The sequence below is a fragment of the Ailuropoda melanoleuca genome, chromosome 7, assembly GCF_002007445.2.
Source record: "Ailuropoda melanoleuca isolate Jingjing chromosome 7, ASM200744v2, whole genome shotgun sequence".
Taxonomy (NCBI): domain Eukaryota; kingdom Metazoa; phylum Chordata; class Mammalia; order Carnivora; family Ursidae; genus Ailuropoda; species Ailuropoda melanoleuca.
The window spans coordinates 7,175,864-7,199,540 of record NC_048224.1 but is presented as its reverse complement, the minus strand read 5'-3'; the positions used below and the strand labels follow the sequence as shown (position 1 = coordinate 7,199,540).

Here is a 23,677-nt window from a genome sequence, read left to right as displayed (position 1 = left end):
GAATTTGCAGATATTTGTAGCCACTTACTGGTCTGTCAACTCATTTTTTAAATAAATATAAAAATCACTATCATCATGTTAGGTTTTCTTTAACTGGAAGTTTTAGGATTCTAATTCATTTTTGGAAACATGTCTTCAAGTATGAGCCTTCTACATTTTTTTTTTCATTGTAACTGGCACAGAAAATTCTCTCTAGCTTCTCTTATTATTTATGTCATTGTGCATTTCTCTTTGTGTTTACCATGACTGTTAATCACTTATTACTTTAGTCTTTACCTAACCGAACCTTTGATCATCATGTTCATATTGACTTTCAGGTACCTTAGTCATCAAATGATACAATCACTCTATTGCCCTTGTTTTGAATGAGTTCTTTTTTCTCTACATTTTTCTGAAAATCCAGTCTTAGCTCCCAACACTGACTTTTCTTGCACCAGTTCCAAATTGCATGGTATATCCTCTTCTGTAACAATACATTGTAAATCAACCAAAGATTAGTTCTATTTTTTTTCCTCTTTTTCCCAGATATAGCTTTCTGTATTAATATATTTAAGGTTCTCTACCTGTAAGTTGTATCAATCTGTGATTGAGATAAGTTATTCAAAATTTTAAGTAGATTCTTCCAAGTCATTTATTATTTTTGAATCACAACTTATAGCTATGCTTTCTAAAAATAGTTCTGCAAATTTCATTAATTCTTTGGCATATTCAGGCTCCTTACTAAGTGCATTAAAATGGAAATGAGATGATTCCTCATTTTGTCAACAATTTTCAAAGTGATGTTGGATAAGACCCTTATTATTAATTATAATTTAGTCTCATTAAATTTGAGACTATCCAGGGGCGCCTGGGTGGCACAGCGGTTAAGCGTCTGCCTTCGGCTCAGGGCGTGATCCCGGCGTTATGGGATCGAGTCCCCACGTCAGGCTCTTCTGCTATGAGCCTGCTTCTTCCTCTCCCACTCCCCCTGCTTGTGTTCCCTCTCTCGCTGGCTGTCTCTATCTCTGTCGAATAAATAAATAAGAAATCTAAAAAAAAAAAAAAAATTTGAGACTATCCAGTTCCTAAGTCACTCCCATTTGTAGTATATTATGAGCCCAAGGAAGATAAATTATTGTTGTTCACTAGTTAGTATAGAGTTAATATGTGGGATTTGGTTCCTTAATTTGGAAAAGTAAATTAGTGGAAATTCCACACCAAGTCCAGATTGAAGGTTGGCCTTCAGATAAATGATATAGGAGAGGTGACAACCTACAGACTCTTACCTTGGTGTAACTGTGAATACTCTCCTCATTCCCTTAGCAGGTGGCAGAGGAAGATTACTTGACTTAGATCCAGGTCCAAGTTTCACTTCTAACCCTTAGAACCTTCCAGATTTAGACAAATTATCCACTCCCTTTGGGTCTCGATATCAATAGTTTATAAAAACAGAATAGACTATCTTTAAGGTCATTTGTACCTTTTCCAATCTATTTCTCGATTGTTCTAGCATGTCTGAAAGTTTTCCCCATCAGTTACTAATGAGTCACTGAAAGGCTTGACCACAAAGATGGGAATGTTATGTCTATACTCCCACAGTGAAGAGGCACTGAACACTTTAACAGAGGTATGTATTTTCAGGTTAGTGATGGGTGACTAGAAGCAGAGAGTAGGTCTGAGAACAAAGCAACTTGAGAATGTTAAATCAGTAGAGTGGACCAGGGGAGCAAAGAGGAGAGCATCAGAGGAAAATAAGGAGACACTGAAGGGATCCTGGTTAGAGACCTTCCTGGTGAACATGGCCCACCAACCTTTGCCAGGTTCGAGGTTGCTAAGTTAATGTGGACCAAGATCATCAGTAGTCACTGTAATGATGTTATACAGATCTCATATATTTCAGTGTGGTTGAGAATTGAATTAGGTACCGGATAGATAGTAATTTCCTCTCGAATCTGTTCCCACAGTACCCATCTACAGAGAATCGTATCCATCATTAACACTCCATTCTAAGGCTAAATTCTTCGAGCCTTCTCTCCATTGCCACGAGGCAGAGCTAACTTCCCCTAATGCCTTGTGCTGAGGGCACGTTAGCACCGTTTCTCTGTGCTCTATCTCATTAGGGTCCACATTAGCTGGAGGTGGTCCAATATGTGGGTGTGTCTCTCTCTCCCCTTCCCCACCTACAACTTGTGTGAACAGGCCAAGAAGGAAAACAATCCCTGTCTTCTCTTTCCGAACCTTTCCAATCGATGCTCTGCTCCCCTCCAGACATTTCCGTAGGGTTCTCTAGAGCCTCACTGGGAAACCAAAAAATAAACACGAATGGTATCTTTTCCTCTCCCTTCCTACTGTTATAACCCAAGTTCTCCTTCAGGGAATGTAAATAGTTCTGAGTAATTCAAGGAAGGTTGGGAAGTGAAGGTAAGTAAGAAAAATACAAAAATTAATATTTCTCCATCTTATCTTGCTATACTTCAGTGACAAACTTGGCTCCCAGTGTATAATAATATTTATTATAATTATTGCTATATAATTATAATAATAATTACTATTATTTGCAGTTTTTGTAGGCAGTATCTTAACCAGGGATTTCCATCAAAATCATCAGGTAGGTTTTTTACATCTGTGTAGCTGGGCCCAATGCTGGGGATCCTGATTCAGTAGGTCGGGGCTAGTTCCAGTATCTGAACACAAAAGTGCTCCAGGGATCTGGCACACTGCACAACTTCAGGTGGGAAGCTCTTATCACTTAAAACTCAGGGCTCTGAAACCACAGACTTGAGCGTGACCTTGAGTAAGTTACTTAGCTTCTCTGAAGATTACACATATACACGTTTAGAACATTTTATGCTTTAAAAAATTGTGGCGGAATTTTCATCTGGGCTTAGAATAAATGGAAATGCCAGTTTATTTTAGAGAACATACTCTGGTTTATGTTTAAAGCAAACATCTGGAACCAGGTGCTAGCTTTGTGTGTGTGTGCGTATGTGTTTTCGGTTTTATTGAGGTAGAACTGATGTACAACTAAATTTTATTTATAACCCAAATTTTGATTTGGTCTACTATATAGCACTACTAATCAGTTTTGGAGTTAAGAAAGCAATGGGTTTGTTTGGGTTCAGCTCCCTGAGAATCACTGTTTTACACTTTATCTACCTAGAATTAACCCATCAGCTCTGACATTTGGGGAAATGTTATTTTCTACTTCCCCCCACCCCAGAAGATTGTTTGTGAGAGTTAATCTGCAATATTTGTGACTTTAAAGGAATGTATACAGGTTGATGTTATTTTATAAGCATGAATATTTTTCTTTCTGAATCCACTTCGATTTACTTTCTCAAATGTGTCACACTCCCCAGGAACATTCTTTCTAGTGAGTGTGTGCACGGCAAGAGATGTCTTCTGGCAATTGTGTTAATAGTTAATTTTCTGGTTCCCCGATTTGAAAACATGTTAGTTTTTAAAATCACTTTTCCACACCTTTGTAAGCTTTCCTCTTGTGACCTAGACTATTCCTACCTGATCCATCTAAATTCTCCCCATTCTTCAGGTCCCAATTTTTATAAGATCTTCCCTGATCTCTCCTGCTCTATTCATGGCCACCTTTCATTTTGTCTGTGAGTTATTGTCTATACTGTGTCATATGCTCTAGTGCATTTTTTTTTTAAGATTTTATTTATTTATTTGACAGAGAGAGAGACAGCCAGCAAAATAGGGAACACAAGCAGGGGGAGTGGGAGAGGAAGAAGCAGGCTCCCAACGGAGGAGCCTGATGCGGGGCTTGATCCCAGAACGCCAGGATCATGCCCTGAGCCAAAGGCAGATGCTTAATGACTGAGCCATCCAGGCGCCTCTCTGGTGTATTTTTATATGTTGTTCCATTGCTTCAGGAATGTATCTTGTCTCCCTAATTCTTTAAGGAGCACGCTAATGGAGTCTCTGTGGAACATTTCTGTGCTTCCCCCTCAGTGCCAAGCAGTGTCTTGCAAACAGCATGTGCTATTACCCTCTGAGGAATACTGATTGGGGAGTAAATAATTGTACATGATATTATTAAAGAAGATATATCAGAGCAGTACTTATTTGGGCAGAAACAAAGATTCCTTCCTACAAATGTTGAGTCTTTCGCTCTGACGTTCTGCTACCACTGAGAACTACTTCACGAGCTTGATCACTGGAAAATCAGGGTATCTTCCGTTGACATTAGGATTAACTTGGCTCATCTCAGTTTTTCAGGAATAAAGAACCAGGCTGCATATTCTTTCCTTTCCTGTTTAAAAAAAAAAAAAAAAAAAGACTTTCAAGTCTAGTTCCCAGCATGTTATTTCAATTAGAGTTCAGTAATATTTACTGGCCTTCCTAGATGCCAAACACCAACGTCCTTGTTTTGGGCGAGTTGGGTTTCAACTCCAACTGTCCAGAGTTGAGGCTTCCCCAAGGATTCCTAGAAACTTGTTTTCTTATCTACTTCCTTTCCCAAGGTTTCTGGCAGCTTTGGACAGTGGCTAGGGCTTCTCATGCAGTTCCTGACATTGTTTCATGTTCCTTTTCAGAAAGCAGAGGAAAGCAAGGGATCTGAGCATTATTAAAGGCTCACCCTTGCTGAGGTTGGAGTAGGGGTATGGGCAATGGCTCAGGAGCAAGAAAGAGTATCACTGAAATGCTGTTCAAAGCCTTATCTACTTATAAAGACAAAAGGCATTGTTCTCCTCAGGGTTGTAAGCCTAGCCCTGTCACTTTGCATACCACATAGTTGGCAACTGATAAGTACTTGTTGAATAAACACAGAAGACCAGATTCTATCACTTCCAAGAAGCCTTCCCTGGTCTACCAAGTAGAACTGATTACTTCCTTTACTGTGTTCCAGTGCACCACGCATCCTCATTCTCTCATTAAATTTATCTTAGTGAATGGCACTGATTTGTACACAGTAGATTTATCTGTCTCTGTGATTCTTTGATAACAAGGCCTGTTTTACATATCTTATTTTCTCCAACACCAACTAAGCATAGTGCTTAAAGAAACAGCCTTGTGAAATTGTTCCCTGTCTTCTGTAAAGGTAGCATCCATAGCATTATTCACTACATTTCACAGTATCCTTTTTAGAAGATTTTCCCAGAAATTTCTTTCTGTAATTTTTCTGTGATTTTTAGACAATATTTTGCCTTCATTCCATGAACACTATATTTTGTGTCTTTCCAGTTATATTTGGACCCATCCATAGAAAGGATTCAATGCAAACGTTCTTGTATAAGTCTTATCCTTGACTCCAATGAAAGTACCTAGCATTTTTTACCTTTGCATTTCCTGCCTACTTCTGACATATGCTATTTGTTGTGTTTATGTGTCCTATAACCTTCCTTCAATCCCTCTTTTGAAGTAAGATGGAGTAAAAGTATACACTTATAAACTAGTATGAGTACATCACATTTACTCATGCATTCAATGAACTGAAGCAAGAATCCCTGAAAAATCAGAACTTAATACAGTACTGTGCTCTAAACTCCTTTGACTTGAAGAAGGGACAGCGAATGGAATTTGGGATAGACTGAATATAAGTAATGGATTGGGGGGTGTCAAAGCTCATGCAACTGTTTGGATGGTGCCATTCTCTGAATTAGGGAGGAGAGGAGGAAGCCCAGATGTGGGTAGGCACTGACCAAACAACTGTAGTGCAAATAATAATTATCCTACCTCACAGCCTGGTAGCCCTGAGTGGTTCACGAAGCATTCTAACACAAACAATCATTACAATAATGAACATTTGTATACTGATCTTAAGTTTATAAATGTGATTCCATTTGTGTCTTACAGCAAGCCTGTGAGTTGGCCAGGGCCCATAGAATGCCATTCCCATTTTGCAGATGAGGAAGCCGAGCTTCTGAGGGGCTCAAGGACTTGGAGGGAGTTGTGGGAAGAAGCTCTTCAGGGTGGGGGTTCTGATTTGCTGTCTTATGGTCAACCCCCCGTCTTCCCACTTTACTGCTCCTTCTGGGTTGGAAACACATTGGAGCCAGAGTGAGGGGCTGAGGGGATAATGTAGCCTTCCAGCTGCGTGAAAGAAGACAACAACCGCTAAAGTAAGAATTATTATTAAAAATCTTCCCCATTCTTCAAGCTTTATTACCAGAGGATTATTTCCTGTGTACTGCTTGCAGAGGTGACCTGAAGCCCCAGCTACCTGATTTGCTCAGTGTAACTGTTCCTTAGTCTCCCGGGTGGGAGTTCCATTCAGTAGAAGTTTGATGCACCCGAACATTGAACTGGATTGTTCATTCTTTTTTTTTTTTTTTTTTAAAGATTTTATTTATTTATTCAACAGAGATAGAGACAGCCAGCGAGAGAGGGAACACAAGCAGGGGGAGTGGGAGAGGAAGAAGCAGGCTCACAGCAGAGGAGCCTGATGTGGGGCTCGATCCCATAACGCCGGGATCACGCCCTGAGCCGAAGGCAGACGCTTAACCGCTGTGCCACCCAGGCGCCCCTGGATTGTTCATTCTAAAACCATCTTAAACAGAAGTAGTAAATGACATTCCTGCCATAATCTGCTGTTTTTGAGTAAAGTCTGAGCCAGCAGCATGTGACAGGCATGAAATATTGATTGACTGATTGATTAACATGTAGGTTTCATAGAGAATAGTGATTGATAACCAAGGCTTGGAAGTATTATCAGACTTCTGGTTAGAGATATTTGCACACCGTGAGCGAATGATAACTTACAGCATGCATGTATTTGAATGCAAAGAGATTGCTTTCCAGTTTGATCTCGTGTACCTCTGTGGTGTATAAGCGGAAAACCAAAAAGCTGGACTCGGGGGGGAGAGGGTTAAGTCAAAGGCCATGACATGATTATACCTCAGTGTGTGGCCTCTTCCTGAGAAGGACATTTTCTGATTTCTCTATGTCATTTTTTTAAAGATTTATTTATTCATTTATTTGAGAGAGACAGAGCGAGCAGGGGGAGGGGAAGAGGGAGAAGGAGGGAGCAGACTCCCCATTGAGTGGGAAGCCAGACATGGGACTCAATCTTACGGCCTTGAGATCATGACCTGAGCTGAAATCAAGAGTCAGACGCTGACCCAACGGAACCACCCCGGCGCCCCTCTGCTTTCTCTATCTTAACCATGCTGCTGGATTAAATGCTGTGTAGGGAGCCTTGACACTCCTAACTGGTCGCTCGTCACAAACCCCACACACCTTCTGATATAAGGTCACAATAATCGCCCGATGACCACCACAGTCAACAAGCCCCTACAATGCCTTCTCTGTGCTCTGTCTGGTAAGACAGGTTTTCGATGGACTCTAGGCTTGAAAAATAGGTGGTTAAGACATTCTTGCAAGTGCTAGTTCTCATCCCTAAATCAAAAAAGACCAAAGAGGCATTAGATAAAATATGACGCTGACTCGGTTTTCAGACAGATTTTCTGGAAATCTGTGACCTCCACCGATCTTCGGGGGAAAACAAAACAAAAGAAAAAAACAAAAAAACCCAAAAACTACCATACATTTCTGAATGTTTGGGCCAGGCTCCCTTAGTCAGTTCTCTATTTTTCTTACCACCCAGAGACTGAAGCATTTGGCATACGTGGGATCCTAGTATTTTGGAGCTGGAAGGGAAGCTCTCCCACCCTGGTTTTATCTGTAGGCTGGATAAAGGTTTGGGATTTAGCAATAGGCTTTGCTAGCTCAGCTTGTGAAAATCACATTCTTTATCAACTCCCCAGATGGTTTAGATCATTAAAAACACAACAAAACAAAACAAAAGCCCTTCAGAGTGTACACTGTGAAGATATTCTCTAATTTCCAAGAAAAATAAATATATGTCGAATTTCTCACAGATTTCTCACACTTTCTCAGTATACAGCCTGAATTGCTGTGCTGAATGGGGAACTTAAAGCCATCGTTTTTGAAACTGCAAAGCCTTGTGCTGAATACTTAACTTCCAGCAGCCCCTTTGCCTTTCTAGCTTGCCCAACTCTAAGTCAGTATTTATCTGTTGGGGCTTAGCTTAAACTGAAAAGTGGATGTCTTTATTCAATGAATTTGGGGCAACTGGCTCTCAATAAGCAACAAAAACAAAAAGGCTGTTTCGAGTCAAAGAGACCTCAAGAAACGATCCCACCATCTGCTGAGGAGAAAGAAATGAGCCTGTGGGCCCATAGCTCTTTATTGAATAGAAGAAATAGTATTGTCGTCTAAATTTTCTGCAACGCCCTTTGGATCAAAATATGATAATCGCAGCAAATAGATGCAGCATAAAGATGCGGCCACACTTAATGGAGACTCAAAGGGCCAGACCACTGCTTGGCTTGGATCGTGTACTGTCATTTGGAAGTAAAGCTGGGGGGCTGAGGGGATTGGGGTCGGAGGGAGAAAGGGAGACCTTACGTTCAGCCGGCATGCACCAGTGGATAAATGGTTGGCATTTGCAGAGCTGCGTTGCAGGGGAGCTTTTAGCGGTTCGCCACTGCCAGCTGATGTCTCTGTGAACATCAGTGCCAAGAAGCCAAAAATGAAAGCAGGTGCAGGGGCAGAGGAACGGAGGGTTAGGGAAGGGGGGAGCGGGGAGGGGGCTTTTCAGCAACAGAACTTCTGTTGTTAAAAATTGGTTGCCTTCATTAAAACCTAAACAATGCCTCACTTTAACTCTGCCTAACATTTTTAGCCCACTAGAATCCTGCACACACACTTAAGACCAGCCTCTTACATTTATGCGCTGGACTAAGAGACTGTGTTTTGTTTGTCTCTCTCCAAAGCTGTGGATTGTCTGCGAGACTGCTGAACCCTGATTAGAGCAGCTTTCCTTCCCAAGCCAGGAGCATCTGCTTCTGCGAGTGCCTCTCTCCTCCCCTCCCTCTCCAAGTGCCTCCTCTTCAGAAAGTCCCACTTCTGCAGAACCAGGGCCTGGGAACAGGGAATATTCCTGAACTCGGCGTGTCTTTGCTGAGCCCGGGTGCCAGTTCAACTCCGCGAAATGCCGCTTTCCGATGAGAAAACAGACAGGACGCGGTGCCGCCTGAAATTTACATTCCTTCCAAAGCTCTATGATCCTGCAACATTGTTCCCCAAGTCCACCACGAGTGACAGCAGGGAAAAACAATAGGGGTAACCAGAGGAGAAAAGGAATAAAGGTAAGGGTTCAGGACCAACAGAGGAAAAGAACTAAGGCTTTGCCACAGGGCACAGTAAAAATCGAGAATAAAACAGAGAGACATCTGCCCCCGCCGCTGCCCTGCACGGCTGAGCCGTTCGCAGCATGGACTTCGTCAGTGACTGTCCTCCCACGCTGTAGAATGTGAAAGTCATCTTTCAGGGAGATAGGACAAAAATACAGATCACACGCAGCCTTCTCACAACTGTGATAGAGGGACAGCAAACCCTGACAAGAGGAAACAGCAGGCAATCTGTGCTTGGTTGAAAATACACTGTGGGTTTTTGTTTTGTTTTGGTTTGGTTTGGTTTGGTTTGGTTTTTCCCCCCAATGGACATTACGGCAAATGGAGAAATATAAAGTATGTCAGTTTGTTTTTACAGACTTTAAAAAAAAAATAGAAATAGCAAGTTCATCTACAAGCCAGATGCCCTACCCGAACTAGAAAGAGCTCAATCTATTAAAACTGTGACGCTGCGACATTGGGGTCAGCAATTTTAATTACCGTTTAAGATGGACAAGTATCGTGATTGCTGGGGAATGGTAGCGAGAATTGGGTTTGTTACATGACCTTACACTCGGGGAGTTTATATTCAATCTCCGTTGCTTCTACCACCAAGTGCTACTGTCTCTTCCACTATAGGTTTGCTTATAATCAGCTTTTAAAATCAAGAAGGAAGTTTAACACCTTAAATCAGAAACATAAATGGGGTCATATGCCAAAGAGTCAGTATGAAAAGGAACTTAGTTCACAAAGCAAGTAGAGTCTGGACTCTAATCTGAATGAAATATTAAGTTGGGACAACAAGAGACTGCAAAGTTTCGAGAAGTCAGAGAGAAGTGAAATTCTCTAATAGGAAGAGAAAACAAAAAACAAAAAAAATTGGCTAAGCGTAGGAAGAGGCACTCCAAGAAAAGAAGCAGCGATAGCTAATAACATAAAACAAGTTTCAAGCTCAGGACTAAAAAAGCAGCATTTAAAAGAAAAAGCATGTTCAACTACAAAATGTGCAGATTAAAAAATATATATTCTCAGTATCCCTGAGGGTGTGAGAGGAATGAGCTCAAATCTTGAAGGGAAATTGAAAAATGTGTATCAAAACCTTTTTCACTCAACAGAAATTTATGTTGCTCAAATGTTGGGAGATGTAATATATTTATGTATAAAAGAGTTCATTGTGGCAATATTTAAATAGTTAAAAATAAAAATATGCTAATTACCAAATATAAGAGATTTACTAAGAAAATTATGGTATATACATATATTAGGTTTTCAAAAAATATTCTCTGACATGGGAAACTCCTTGCATATATTTTCTTAGAACAACAACAACAAAAAAAGAGGTTGTAAAATAGTATATATAGGATGATCGTAATTATGTATGAAGCAGCTATTCCAAAATGTTAACAGTAGTTATTCTGAATTTCAGGATCACAGGTGATTTGTTTTCTTAATTTTTCCCTATATTCCTCATGTTTTTCAAAAATTGCAAAGTGAAAGTTTACAAATTTTGTACTTTGTGTTGAAGAATATTCTATATATAGAAAAATGCACAAATAAGAACACAGCTTAATGAGTTGTGAGAAATGGGAGATATCCACATCACGAGCACTCTCATCAAGAAAACAACATTACTAGCCCCGGTTTTCTCCCACAAGAATAAACTCTACCCAACCTGTAACACTGTAGATGGGGTTTGCCTTTCGTATATTTTAAATAAAGGGAGCCTGTGGTATTTGATCATTTCTGTCCAGATTTTTTCATTCAAAACTGAAAAGATGCTGTTTTAGCCAAGAGGTGCTAATAGGAAGTTAAGACCATTCGTGCAGGGCAGTTTGCTGAATCAGAGCTTTTTTGGTGGACCCATTCCTACCCACCTCCCCAGTGTGTGCTCCGAATCTAGTACTGGGCTACACCTGTCAGATCTCTCAATTGCGGATGTTCTTTCCCTTCTCGAACTCTTCTACCATGTGTATATTTTATTAGGAAATTCATTAGGCCATATTATTTATTGTTGCACCAAACTTTTAATTATTTCCTCCATGTTTGCTTTGTCATGACTTGTTTATACTTAACCACCAGTCATTGGATGCCTACGACGTGCCAGATATGCTAGACCTATAAGATAATATCATCCCCATGATATAGAGAAAGTAAGTGATTTCCCCTAGGTCATAAAGCTAAAAGGTGACAAAAACCTGTCTGGACCCACGTCCTTGGTTGCTGTACCAAATGGTCTCTCTGCTGCACCCTATTCTCTCATCTGCTCATATTTTATCCCCTTACTGGATTAGAAGGTCCTGGAGAATAATAATAAATAATAATGATAATAATAATAATAATAATAATAAAACATGTATTTACCTTTCTTTGGATTTTTCCTCTTAGAGTAGTGCTTGGCATGTATTAAGCATAGTGTTTGGTTACTGAGTGTAATAAGTATGATGATTTTTTTATTTTATTTTTCTAGCACCATGGCACTTTTTATAAAAATATTTTTGTTTGATGAAACTGTCATAATGTTTTATAGTGTTAAGCACCAATATGGCCTGAGATTCTGATTCTAATCATTCCGTGGAGAAAATGGGCTTGAAAACTGGCATGGCCAATGAATTTAAGTAGAAAAGTAGACAAGGTGGGGCGCCTGGGTGGCTCAGTCAGTTAAGCGTCTGACTCTTGATTTCAACTCAAGTCATGATCTCAGGGTTGTGTGATCGAGCCCTGTGTCAGGCTCCGCACTAGGTGAGGAGTCTGCTTGGGAATTCTCTCTCTCCCTCAGTCTCTGCACCTTCCTATCCTCTAAAAAAATGAATATGTATGGTGGTTAACATATCATAATAAAAATAAATAAATAAATAAAAATAAAAAATGAATAAAAGAAGATAAAAGAAGAAAAGTGGACAAGGTGAAGCAGATGTAATGGTATAACTAGTATCTGACATGAAGAATGGTCAGAACATACTTGTAGGAAGAAAAAGAAAAAGAAAATAGATATTTTAATACAAAATAAAAAGTAATAGGGGCTCCTGGGTGGCTCAGTCATTAAGCTTCTGCCTTCAGCTCAGGGCGTGATCCCAGCATTCTGGGATGGAGCCCCACATCAGGCTCCTCTGCTGGGAGCCTGCTTCTTCCTCTCCCACTCCCCCTGCTTGTGTTCCCTCTCTCGCTGGCTGTCTCTCTCTCTCTGTCAAATAAATAAATAAAATTTAAAAAAAACAAAAATCAAAATAAAAAGTAATAATTTGAATCTCGTAACATTCACAAATGTTTTTTAAAAAATTATAAAAACTTATACATGAGTCTATTGTAGGAATGAATCATAATATTACAGCCTTTTCCTTAAACTTTAAATAGTGCTAATTCATCAATGACTTTGTCAAAATTCATTTTCACATCTTCATGTTCAATATACAGAATAGACAAACTTGTCCATCTATTTTTATGTGTAGTTAATCCAAGAATACATTTTATTAAATTTTAATTTCAAAAAGTCTCTTTCACATAAAGTAACATGAGGTAACACATCAAATTCCAGATATTACAATACTGTTCATGTCTTTGGTTTCAATTCTAGCAGCTTTCAAATATCTGAAGTCAAATAATTTTAAATACATGTTCTTATCCTTTGGTTTAAGAATTTTCCTAACCACTAGTTAGAAAGTAACTTAAGATTTATAACTTCATGTTCATGATCACTGGACTTTCATTCTTTATTTCACATCTGCTCTGTAAATGCCAGGAAATATGGTACCACAGGGGCTGGAGAAATGAACTTTGCAAAAACAAGTTCTAAGAATTTCAAACTACTACTAACTTGAGTCAGCCTGGACCATGGCCCAGTGTATAACTGGGACTCAAATACTTTCTGTGTAGAATACAACATTGATAAAGGAATAATTAAAGAGTAAGTGCTTATTTAAAGCTTATATACTGGGGCACCTGGGTAGCTCAGTCAGTTAAGTGTCCGACTTCTCGTTTCTGCTCAGGTCATGATCTCAAGGTCATGAGATCGAGCCCTGCGATGGGCTGTGTGCTTGGAGCGGGGAGTCTGCTCTAGATTCTCTCTCTTCCTTTGCCTCTGCCCCTCCTCCCTGTGCTTTCTCTCTCTTTAAAAAAATAAATAAATCCTAAAAAAAAGTTTATATACATTATTAAAACTCAACAGTTACCTCTAAAATCTGTATGTCGAAGTCCTAACCCTCATTACCTCAGAATATGACTGTAGTTGGGTCTTTAAAGAGATAATTAAATTACACTAAAATGAGGTTAGCAGTGTGAACCCTCATCCAATATGACTGAGGTCTTTATAAGAGGAGATAGACACAGATGGAAGACCATGAGAACACATGTATGTTTGAACATATGGGTGCAGGTCTAGGAAGACTGGAAAAATGCTCACCACTCTAATAGTAATCATTCGCAAGTGGAGAATAGTGATTTCCACTTTTTACATTCATATCCTTTCATATTGTTGTGATAATTTTTATGACAAGCATGAGTTACTTACATAATTTCAAAAGGTAATAAATAAAAGTGGGGTCAATAAGTGAGAGTTTTTATATAACATAATATGAGCTCATTTTTGAATCGCAGTTGGAAGATCTGAATATACAAGACATATGAGAGTCCTGTGTGGATTTACAAGTGAGATAGAAACAATGTGTGGCCATTGTATGGAGGCAAATTTTAGAAAAGTATAAGACAAGTTTTTTGCTACCCAATGATCAAATAGACCAACAACATTTTTTTTTTAAAAAGATTTTATTTATTTATTCGACAGAGATAGAGACAGCCAGCGAGAGAGGGAACACAGCAGGGGGAGTGGGAGAGGAAGAAGCAGGCTCATAGCAGAGGAGCCTGATGTGGGGCTCGATCCCATAATGCTGGGATCACGCCCTGAGCCGAAGGCAGACGCTTAACCGCTGTGCCACCCAGGCGCCCCAACAACAGTGTTTATATAGGAAACAGAAGGAGGAAGAAAGAAAGAAAGAAAGAAAGAAAGAAAGAAAGAAAGAAAGAAAGAAAGAAAGAAAGTTAGTTAGTTGAAATCAACCTAAGTGCCTTACAACAGAGAACTGAGTAAGTCAAGTGTGATCTATCAGTACAAATACAACTGTGATATGAGTGACCGAGAGCTGGCTTTACCCACAGTGCTAAGTCTAACAAATACATTGCTGAGCAATAAGAATAAGTTGCAAAAGTATATACATATGATACCATTTATGTGAAATTAAGAAGCACGGAACCCAATACTCTGCACTGTTTATGGGTATGTATTTATTTAACACAATTACCAAGCGATGTGTAGGAATGGGGAACACCAAATCTGGGATAGACGTCAGCTTTCAGAAAAAAGAAAAATTAGAGAAAGATACCCAGAGACTTGAATTTTATTATATTAGTTATGCTTTGTTTCTTATTCTAGATGGTGGGTAAATGTGTCACACGATTCTTTATGCCTTTACGAATGAAATATTTCCTAGTAAGAATCCTAATAATATCAATATTAATAGTCACTTAGCACTTACTCTGGGCAGCCAATATGCTAAAGATTTAGCGTGTGTTAACTTATTGCCTCCTCACAAAAGCCCCCTCAGATGGACACTGTTATTAACCTAATTTTACAAAGAAGTCAACCATCAAAGTCCAAGAAAGTTCGATGACAAGTCTGAGACCACATCTAGTAAAGTCAGGAGCAGAGCTGGGAGTTGAGGCCAAGCAGACGTCTATACGGTTGTTTCGTAACTACTTGCAGACATACATACGAAAAGGCTTTTCTTGTGAGGTAATGTCTTGTCTTGTCTTTTTTTTCCCTTTTTTAACTTAATGGGTTACCTGGTGAAGTAATGAGCTCCTCCGCTTTGCAAATGTAAACAGAGGACCAAGTGTAAGGTTGCTTGGGCGGCATTACACTGCGGTTTGTGGGGGGGTTGGGCTTTGTAAACTGAACTTCCCTTCTAGCGCCAAGTCTCTGACTTTTTAACGTCAGGAAGAGTTTCTTTGGAGGAAAACACAAGGAGCTCTACTTTAGGCATGTGGAGCTGGAGGTAAAAACGTGGCTAGCAAATAGAGATGATGGAATTCAGTTTGTGTTACAGCTAGGAATTTGTTAGCATAATAGTCCAAATATAGAGACGGATGGGATTATCCAAGAAATATGGAGAAAGGAAAAAATGAAAGGCCCACACCTGGAACAGGAGACTATTTCTATCTGTCTCCTTCTCTCTCTCTCTCCACATGCACACACACACCTCACATACCACACGCGCGCACACTCACACGCATTTTGTTTTTAAAGTTCATATCAACAGTTCTGTTTCTCCTTTTCATATGCGGGGACACAATTCTCAAATATGTATCAAGAAATGAAGAAATCACACCTTTAAGGTAGCTGCTGAACGCAGTTGCTTTCCAGTCCAGCATCCCTATCCACCCCCTCCATTGCATCTGAATTAAAATCTAAAGAATTTTTTTAAAAAGACATACACACACACACACACACACACATACATGCACACAAATTTTGACCACTTTTCTCATTTTTTGACAACTTTTCCTTATAATTACATTTGTACTCTTAAAGAAGTAACTAGACCCCAGTAGCAAATACTACCTATTTCAGCCTCTATGCTTGTCACTTAAGAGAGAGCATACCCAACACCATAGCAGTTTTTAGAACTAAAAGCCCCTTGGACAATTTATGAAAGTATGCTCTTTTTATTAAACTTAAGATGATTTCATTTTACACAGTGAAGCTCATTTTAAGGAAATAGAGCAGAGTGCCTTTACAATGCTCACTTTTGTATATTCACAGATTGGCCCACTAGATACAAAGAGGAATTTCTTTTCCTGAGCTGAAGCAGGTCAGATCAGCCCATGTGCAAATTGATTATTTCCCAACGAATGGATTGTAACAATTGTCCTAAAGTATGAATATCATCTTATGTGAGAGGAAGTGTTATCTTGATCCAATCCTAATGGGATTTTGCTATAGTTCCTCTTTTGTAAGGAAGCAGCTGTTCCATCCTCTCTGAGGTATTGCAGAAGTGGGGTGATTGAAAAGGAGAAGAGATACAGAAAGAAAGGGAGAGGGAGAAGGGAAGCTAATATTTATTGACGCTACCAGGTACTTTGCACCATATGAAGCTATATGTATTTAATACTTGCAATGATTTTTTTCCTATTATGATTATCCCAATTTTCAGATTGTTTAACTGAGTTTCAGAGACATTAAGTAAATTTCCTCCAAGTCCTACAGGATACAGACTCGGGTAGTCTTGGCTTCCAAGTCCATGCTCTCGTTTATAATCACTATGTACAAATAAAGAGTATTCGAGTGTTTATCCAGAAGTATCATCTGTGTTTCCACCCCTTACTTAGTATCTGCAATCAAATGGAAATTGTTCTCTAGTTATCAGTAGATTTTTTAATACCTGTTTCATACCTGTTCAGAAAAGAGAAATGTTTGGCCACAGTTTCTTCCGGTACTTTTTGCATATGTTTCTTTTTGTAATGCTTAACACACGACTTGGAGTCACTGTACTTTACATTTCCAAAATGTAAATTTATTTTATTCCTTGGTAAATATGATTCTAATTTGGTTTTACGTAAGTCATTTTCTATTTGTGCCAAATATATTGCATTCTATTTGACTTTCCCTGAATTATTGGTTTGTAAGAATCGTATGAAAAGTTTTATTTTTAGTGGTAAACTTCTTTAAATGAGGACTCAAAATCAACTGGAGGCTAGGTCTTATTTCGGGCTGTCCCTCTGCACCTCCAGCAGTGCCCAGCACAGAGTAGATAATCAATAAATTATCACTCCAGTCCGCCACCCCTCAGCACACCCTCATTCTTGTTTTTTCCACTAGTAACCAGTAATGAGAAAAGGCACACATGACATAACACAAGTTTGATAACACACAAAAGATAGAATCAATTTTGTTAGCTAGCATCTGCTGTATTGAGCCTCCTATGTGTATTATTATATTCAATTTCTGCAACATTTCTGTGAGGTTGATACTGTTATTATGATCATTTATAATTTTCACTTAACAACTGGAAAAAACAAGGCTTGAGAGAGTCAGCAAGAATTTTCATTATTTTTTTTGAGCAGTCTCCATGCTCAGCATGGAGCCTAATTTGGGGCTTGAACGCAAGACCCTGAGATCAAAACCTGAGCTGAGATTATGACCTGAGCTGAGGTCAAGAATAGGACGCTTAACTGACTGAACCACCCAGGGGCTCCGGCAAGAATTTTTTATTTGAATTCAGAATTCTGGGACTCAGGAGCCTGGCATATAACCATAGCAATAAAATGTTTCCCTTTAAGGAAATTACATAACTGGAACGTTAATGAAGCCATAGGTGTTGAGCAGGACAACTGAGTAAGTGCGGGTAATGAAACAATGGAAAGAAAAACAAAGAATTCCCTTGCAGATAAACCCCCATTAGAATAAATGCTGGAACTCTAGTTCTTTTAGCATCTTCTGTTCTCTGGTCTAATTTGGTGGAAGTTTGACAAGGGCAGAAGATCAGGTTGGGATGAGCCTGGAGGTACTCACAAACTTTCATCGCTCTATCCATTAACCTGGTTAACAACCAGTCTCTCCTCATCACAATAATACCTCTGTTGCTGCACTGTTGCCTTGGCAACCCCTCTAGCCTCGGCTGACTGTTGGTGCCACTCACATGATGTCTTTGGCTCCAAGCAGTAATGATGCCTTTTGCCATATTGTTGCTCATAGTTCTGCCAGCTTTTGGCCTGGCCTTTCAAATGTTGCCTCACCCATTGACGTTCATTCAATAAAGAGAATCAGTGTTAGGCGTTATACCATTAAAACTATCCCTGCTACTGTGTCTGATAGAGGTATGTACCTCCTTCACTAAATGGGGCAAGAGTGCTTTACAGCAAAATTATGGATTTCTGCCCTGGGATGGATTTTCCTTCAGTGTCGTGTGTCAGTTTGGACTGAGGACAATTCACCATTTCTCCTGTTTTCCAGGAGCACGGGAGTTCTATTCCCCAAGGTGCAGGGTCTATGTCTTCTCCCCACATGTCATGTCTCAGAGCTATTCCCCTTTTTGTGCTATGCTTCTCCCCCCCAACACCACCAAACTTGTAGTCCCTGAAAAACCCTGGCTTGCCCTGCTCACTGGGGATACTAAAGTTGAGTCAAGTACAGTGGTAGGTAGAGAAAGAAGAGGTTCTCATTCTCCTCCTCCTTTTCCCTCCTCTCTGGCCAGCCCACGTTTGAGAATTAGCTGTGGACCAGACACCACCTGGCCCTGGAGCAAAGGACAGAGTGAGGAGGAATGGCTGAGGCAGCCACAAGGTCTACAGAAGTGAATGCAACAGATGGTGTGCCTGGGTGGCTCGGTCAGTGAAGCGTCTGCCTTGGGCTCCGGTCACCCTCTCTTCTCCCTCTCCCTCTAACCACCCCCTTTCCAACTTGTGCTCTCTATCTTAAATAAATAAATCTTAAAAAAAAAAAATAAGCAAGTGCAAAAGAATCCGCAAACAATCATAAAAGGGACATCAAATAAAGAAAGGAAGGACCTGCCACTTGTGGTTTGACTTTTTCCCTTTGCACATAGTGTTTACACTCAGAATCAGAGTTGAATCACAAATTCCCACCAAGACTTTTATTTGGAACCATTCCATGGCTCTTCCAACTTCATGGTGCCTTGGATAGAACATCAGCCACCCTAAATACTAAGTAGCCCAATGACTAGTTTCCAGCAAAGCCTACCCAGTGTCCCTACAAAGCAAATCAAATGTCAAGGGTCTTGAAGAATTTAAAGTGAAGGAGATTGGCCTTACCCATCTGGGGTGTAAGTATCATGTATAGATAAAAATTACTGTTGAATTACCAACTTGCTTAATATTACTTAAGAAAAATACAATTCAGAGCAAGACTGGAAGAAATTCAAATACCTAGCTACACACTACATACACTTGCAAAAAAAAAAAAGCATTGCTATTTATTCTTGCTTAATCTACTCCACAAGGTGGGTTCACTTCTCAGAGCTAAAGAGAATCCGGTATGACCACCTTCCTCGCATCAAAGATTGTCTGGACTGTTCACATGGGTGGTACCTCAAGCTTGAGGACAGCAGAACCATTTCAGCCTGTTTTCTGCACTTAGGGACCAAGAAGCCTTTAATTAGCTACTTATTCTAATTACTCGAAATAGAAACTTATCTGTTTCTGTGACCTCCTAGACCAAAGGACTCCAAGTCCTCGTATCACACCCTTCGAGAGAGCCTTCTCTTTAAGGCTGTGTTGCTTCTGTGGCTGGAACAGAAAAATAAGGAAAATATAAAAAGCCACAAGTCTGGCTGATGCATCACCCCGTCATCAGTGCTCCATTTATACAGAAATAATTTGTTCAACAATCAAAACCAGACTCTGCTCTTTACAATTTGAATTGGGTCAACTTTCTTTTTTCTCTCTCTCTTTCTTTAAAGGGTCAAAAACACTTTTAAAAGCCAATTTGAACCAGGAGGGGAAGTTTTTTAAAACCATTGCACAATGCCTTTCTTCAGACTGGTGTATGCGGCATCGCATGTAAGAAAATTAGAAAAATTTCTAAGGAAGCTTGAAGAAAGTAGGGAGGAGTGGGGTGAAAAATAAACCAATAAACAAAAGGAGACAAGAGTCAGCTGCCTAGGGCAGATCTGTGTCCTCTTCCTCCTGGTTGTCATCTGTATGCCAAGTACAGCAGAGCGATGCCACCCCTTTGGGGACAAGCTGGTAGGAAATAATATGTCCTAGTACTCAGCACTTGAAAAAGATCTAAAATTAGGTATAGTTCATGCGATTTGGAGTACGATTTAAAACACATAAGCAACAAGAAGTCTAAAACATGAATAAGATTAACCTCTGAAAGACATGTAAAATGTACTATTAATAGTAATATGGCGTTCATGGGACGCCTGGGTGGCTCGGTCAGTTAAGTGTCTTCCGCTCAGCTCATATTCCCAAGGTCCTGGGGTCGAATCCCGCATCCTGCTCCTTGCTCAGTGGGGAGCCTGCTTCTCCCTCTGCCTACTGCTCCCCCGCTTGTGCTCTCTCTTTCTCTGATAAATAAATAAAATTAAAAAAATAATAATACACAATTCACGCATGTGCTATAAATTGAACTGATGAGCAAAAACAGTGATAGGTCAGCAAAAGTACGTTTTCAAACTCATTGGTTCAGGCGAGTCTTATGAAATGAAATTGTAGATGATGGGACTTAGATCATCAGTCTTTTAATTTTGTATGTTTTGAACATCATCCAAAAACCTGAATCTGCCATTGAAATTCTATGAAAGGGAGAGAGAAGAGAAACACTCCTCCTCTTGCCATCTCACACCCCAAAGCCCTCACAACCTGCCTCAAATGTAACAGGACTACATCATACCCCTTGTCAAGTGTGTCCCCCTCTTTTGTTTGGGTTTTGCTTTGAAATCCCTTTACAGAAGATGAATATTTAGCAAGAGCGTGTCATTTTTACAGTTCTTTTTCCACTTCAATCTCTGACTTTACACAGGCGATACCGAAATGAAGATGAACATAGAAAAAGTCAAGCATGTATTCAATTTGGAGCAACAAGATTTGGCTTTTTAAAAAATTCTCTTTTATGTGTTTGGGGTGATGTTGGTAAGTTACAGGAAGAATTTTGCCCGTTGAGGAGAAACAAGGAAAATAGATTAAAATTAATTATTCATGCAGTCGTATTTATCATCTGCCCTGTGCAGACTTTTAGAAAAAAGGGGGGTAATGGAACCACAGTCTTTTATATATGAAAGTGTGCCTACGTTTCCTAGTCCTTGGATTTTTAATTTCATGTCACCCTTGGCTAATTATTATAATTTCTATGGTAGATGGGCTCATTAAATCATCTTTCTCCATGTAATGCAGGTTCTTTCTTAAAAGCTAAACAAATCTCCAAACTTCCACATTCTTCTGCAAAGCAGTAAGAACCAGAAGCGTGGGTCTTCCCACAGGACAAAAAGCCTGGAAGCTTCTCCAGTGATGATCTGCCCATGGCCTCCACTGAGGTGGAAAGCATTTCTGTCCCCTATTTGTTGGGAAAGACAATCAGTTTCTTTTGTATCATTGCACATTCTGCAAATCGCAGCTAGTATTTGTATCAGCACACAATTTGTCCGCACTAGTTTTGATCACATATGATAATATTCAGTACTGCATTTTTACTCCACAAGCTCCTTTGACCATACCCTTTAAAGACCTATACCTTAGGGACGCCTGGGTGGCTCAGTTAAGCATCTGCCTTCAGCTCAGGGCGTGATCCCGGCGTTATGGGATCCAGTCCCACATCTGGCTCCTCCGCTGGGAGCCTGGTTCTTCCTCTCCCACTCCCCCTGCTTGTGTTCCCCCTCTCGCTGGCTGTCTCTCTCTCTGTCAAATAAATAAATAAAATCTTAAAAAAAAAAAAAACGCTATACCTTAATTTCTAATAGCAAAGCCTTTTAATTTCAGCAAAGGCTGAGTTTGTTAAAAGTTTTAAACTTTCTCTTGTCACTGGAGTTGATTTCTCAGACATAAAGACACCAAGCCTCTCTCCTGCCTGTAAGGCTTCCATTTAAAAATAAGTCTGGCTGGGCAGTGCCTGGGTGGGTCAGTGAAGTGCCCAACTCTTGATTTCAGCTCAGGTCACGGTCTCAGGGTTGTGAGATCAAGACCCACACCTGGCTCCACACTGGGTATGGAACTTGCTTAAGATTCTTTTTCTCCCTCTCCTTCTGCCCCACTCCTTCTCTCTCTACATCTCTCTCCCTCCCTCTCCCCGCGAATAAATAAATAAATAAATATTCTGAACTAGTTTTTAGTAACTATTCTTTTCTCTGTTCAAATTAATAGTTGATTATGTTACCATTAAAAAGGCTTCCTCCAAAGAATATCAGTTAAAAAAAAAAAAAGAAATATATTGGCTGTGGCATTGATTGAACTTTTAAATAGGTAAGCTGTAATTACATTAAAAAAACAACAACAACAAGGAAGAGTGTAGGTGTGGAAGGGGATATTGTATAAGAAACTAGAAAACCTGCTCAGAATATGAGAGAATACAAACAGGATGTGTAAATTGCGAAGCCAACACCAGAGTTCTCTGCTAGCCAAGAGACATAGAATTCAAATTCTCCTTTCATCTGGTAAGACACCAAAAGGAAATAAATAATGGTATTCAGAATTATTTTTTAATGCAAGAAGGAGCTGAAATCAAAGTCAGAAGGTTAGATAACTCTTTGCTAAACGTATACAACTGCCTTAGACTAGCTTGCCCACAAATACAGAAAATTTTTATTTACGTACCACGATTATAAACTAAATTTCTCTTGAACAGTGCCCTAAGGATGCTCCTCCAATTCCCAATAACTGTTAATGCGGTAAAACAGGATAGTGGATAAAAAGAACATGCCATAAATATTTGAAAATCACAGACGGTGCTCGATTATCCCTTTAGCTTCTATATACTTTCCTGTACTATCAACTGCCTGGCTCCTTCATTGTCAGAATCACAAATCATCCTTCAAGATTTCAATTCATCTAATTTCAGGCATGTCAGAAAGTAGAAATATCGTGCAATAGATAAAATACAATTGGAAACGTTTTTAAATGGAATATCCGTCTGAGTGCCCTGGGTCCCTGTTTCCTCATCTTTAAAAGGAGGAGGGAAAGAATATAACCTAAGGTCCTTTTCAGGTGAGAAATCCCATAATGCACACTTTTGCATGACTGTCCTTGATATTAGAGAAAATGTGAGGGTAGTAACACGTAGCTACTTTCAGAAATGTCTTTAAAATTGAGTCCCAGGGAGTTGAGTGTGGACAATAACCAAACCTTCAAGTCCTCTGCCTAAGCTTGTGGACTCGGTGAGAATTTAGTGGGAACGGTAAGTTCATCTGACCGTGGAATAATAAGACCGCGAGGGGATGACATTTATTAACTGCTTCCTATGAAGCCGGAGCCATGGGGCTCATATAGCACGGTGCAGGAGATAAAGGAGCGAACACAAATCTCCGTGCGGTTCTAATAAACACTCTGGCAAATGCTATGAGAGAGAGAAGAGCAGAGTGCAATGGAATTATATGGAGGGAAACCTGCAGGCTGAGAAGGATCCATGCAGTAGAATATGTACCAACAGAATCTTACTGTAGGTGACACCAGGGAGGAGCAATTCATCCTCTAAATGTAAATCTCCAAATTCATTGGAGAAAACTGCCCCTTCTCAATCTTTGAAGTTGTCTTGGATCCTTCTGGTCCTTTCGTTTTCCATATGAGTTTTAACATCAACATCAGTGTACTATGAAAGTGCTACCAGAATAAGGAAACTGAATTTATCTTTAACATGATGTCTTTCTATTCATAAAAACAGTGTATCTATTATTTTAGTTTTATTTTAGATCCTCCCACAAAATTTTAAATTTTCCATACAGAAGGACTTGTACATGTTTTACTCATTACTCTTTTGAATGGAATATTTAGTTAGAAATGATTTTTTAAAATTATTTAATTATTTAATTATGATTATTTTAATT

The 23,677-nt window shown here is 39.6% G+C and overlaps 1 long non-coding RNA gene across 1 annotated transcript in view; it reads left to right on the top strand.

Annotated features, from left to right (window-relative positions):
• Window positions 1-8,953, top strand: part of LOC117802917 — a 52,638-nt gene extending 43,685 nt beyond the window's left edge. Inside the window, exon 5 of the long non-coding RNA XR_004626425.1 lies at window positions 8,736-8,953. This is a non-coding gene — a long non-coding RNA (uncharacterized LOC117802917). The remainder of the gene's footprint in view (window positions 1-8,735) is intronic.
• Window positions 8,954-23,677: the final 14,724 nt, after the last annotated feature.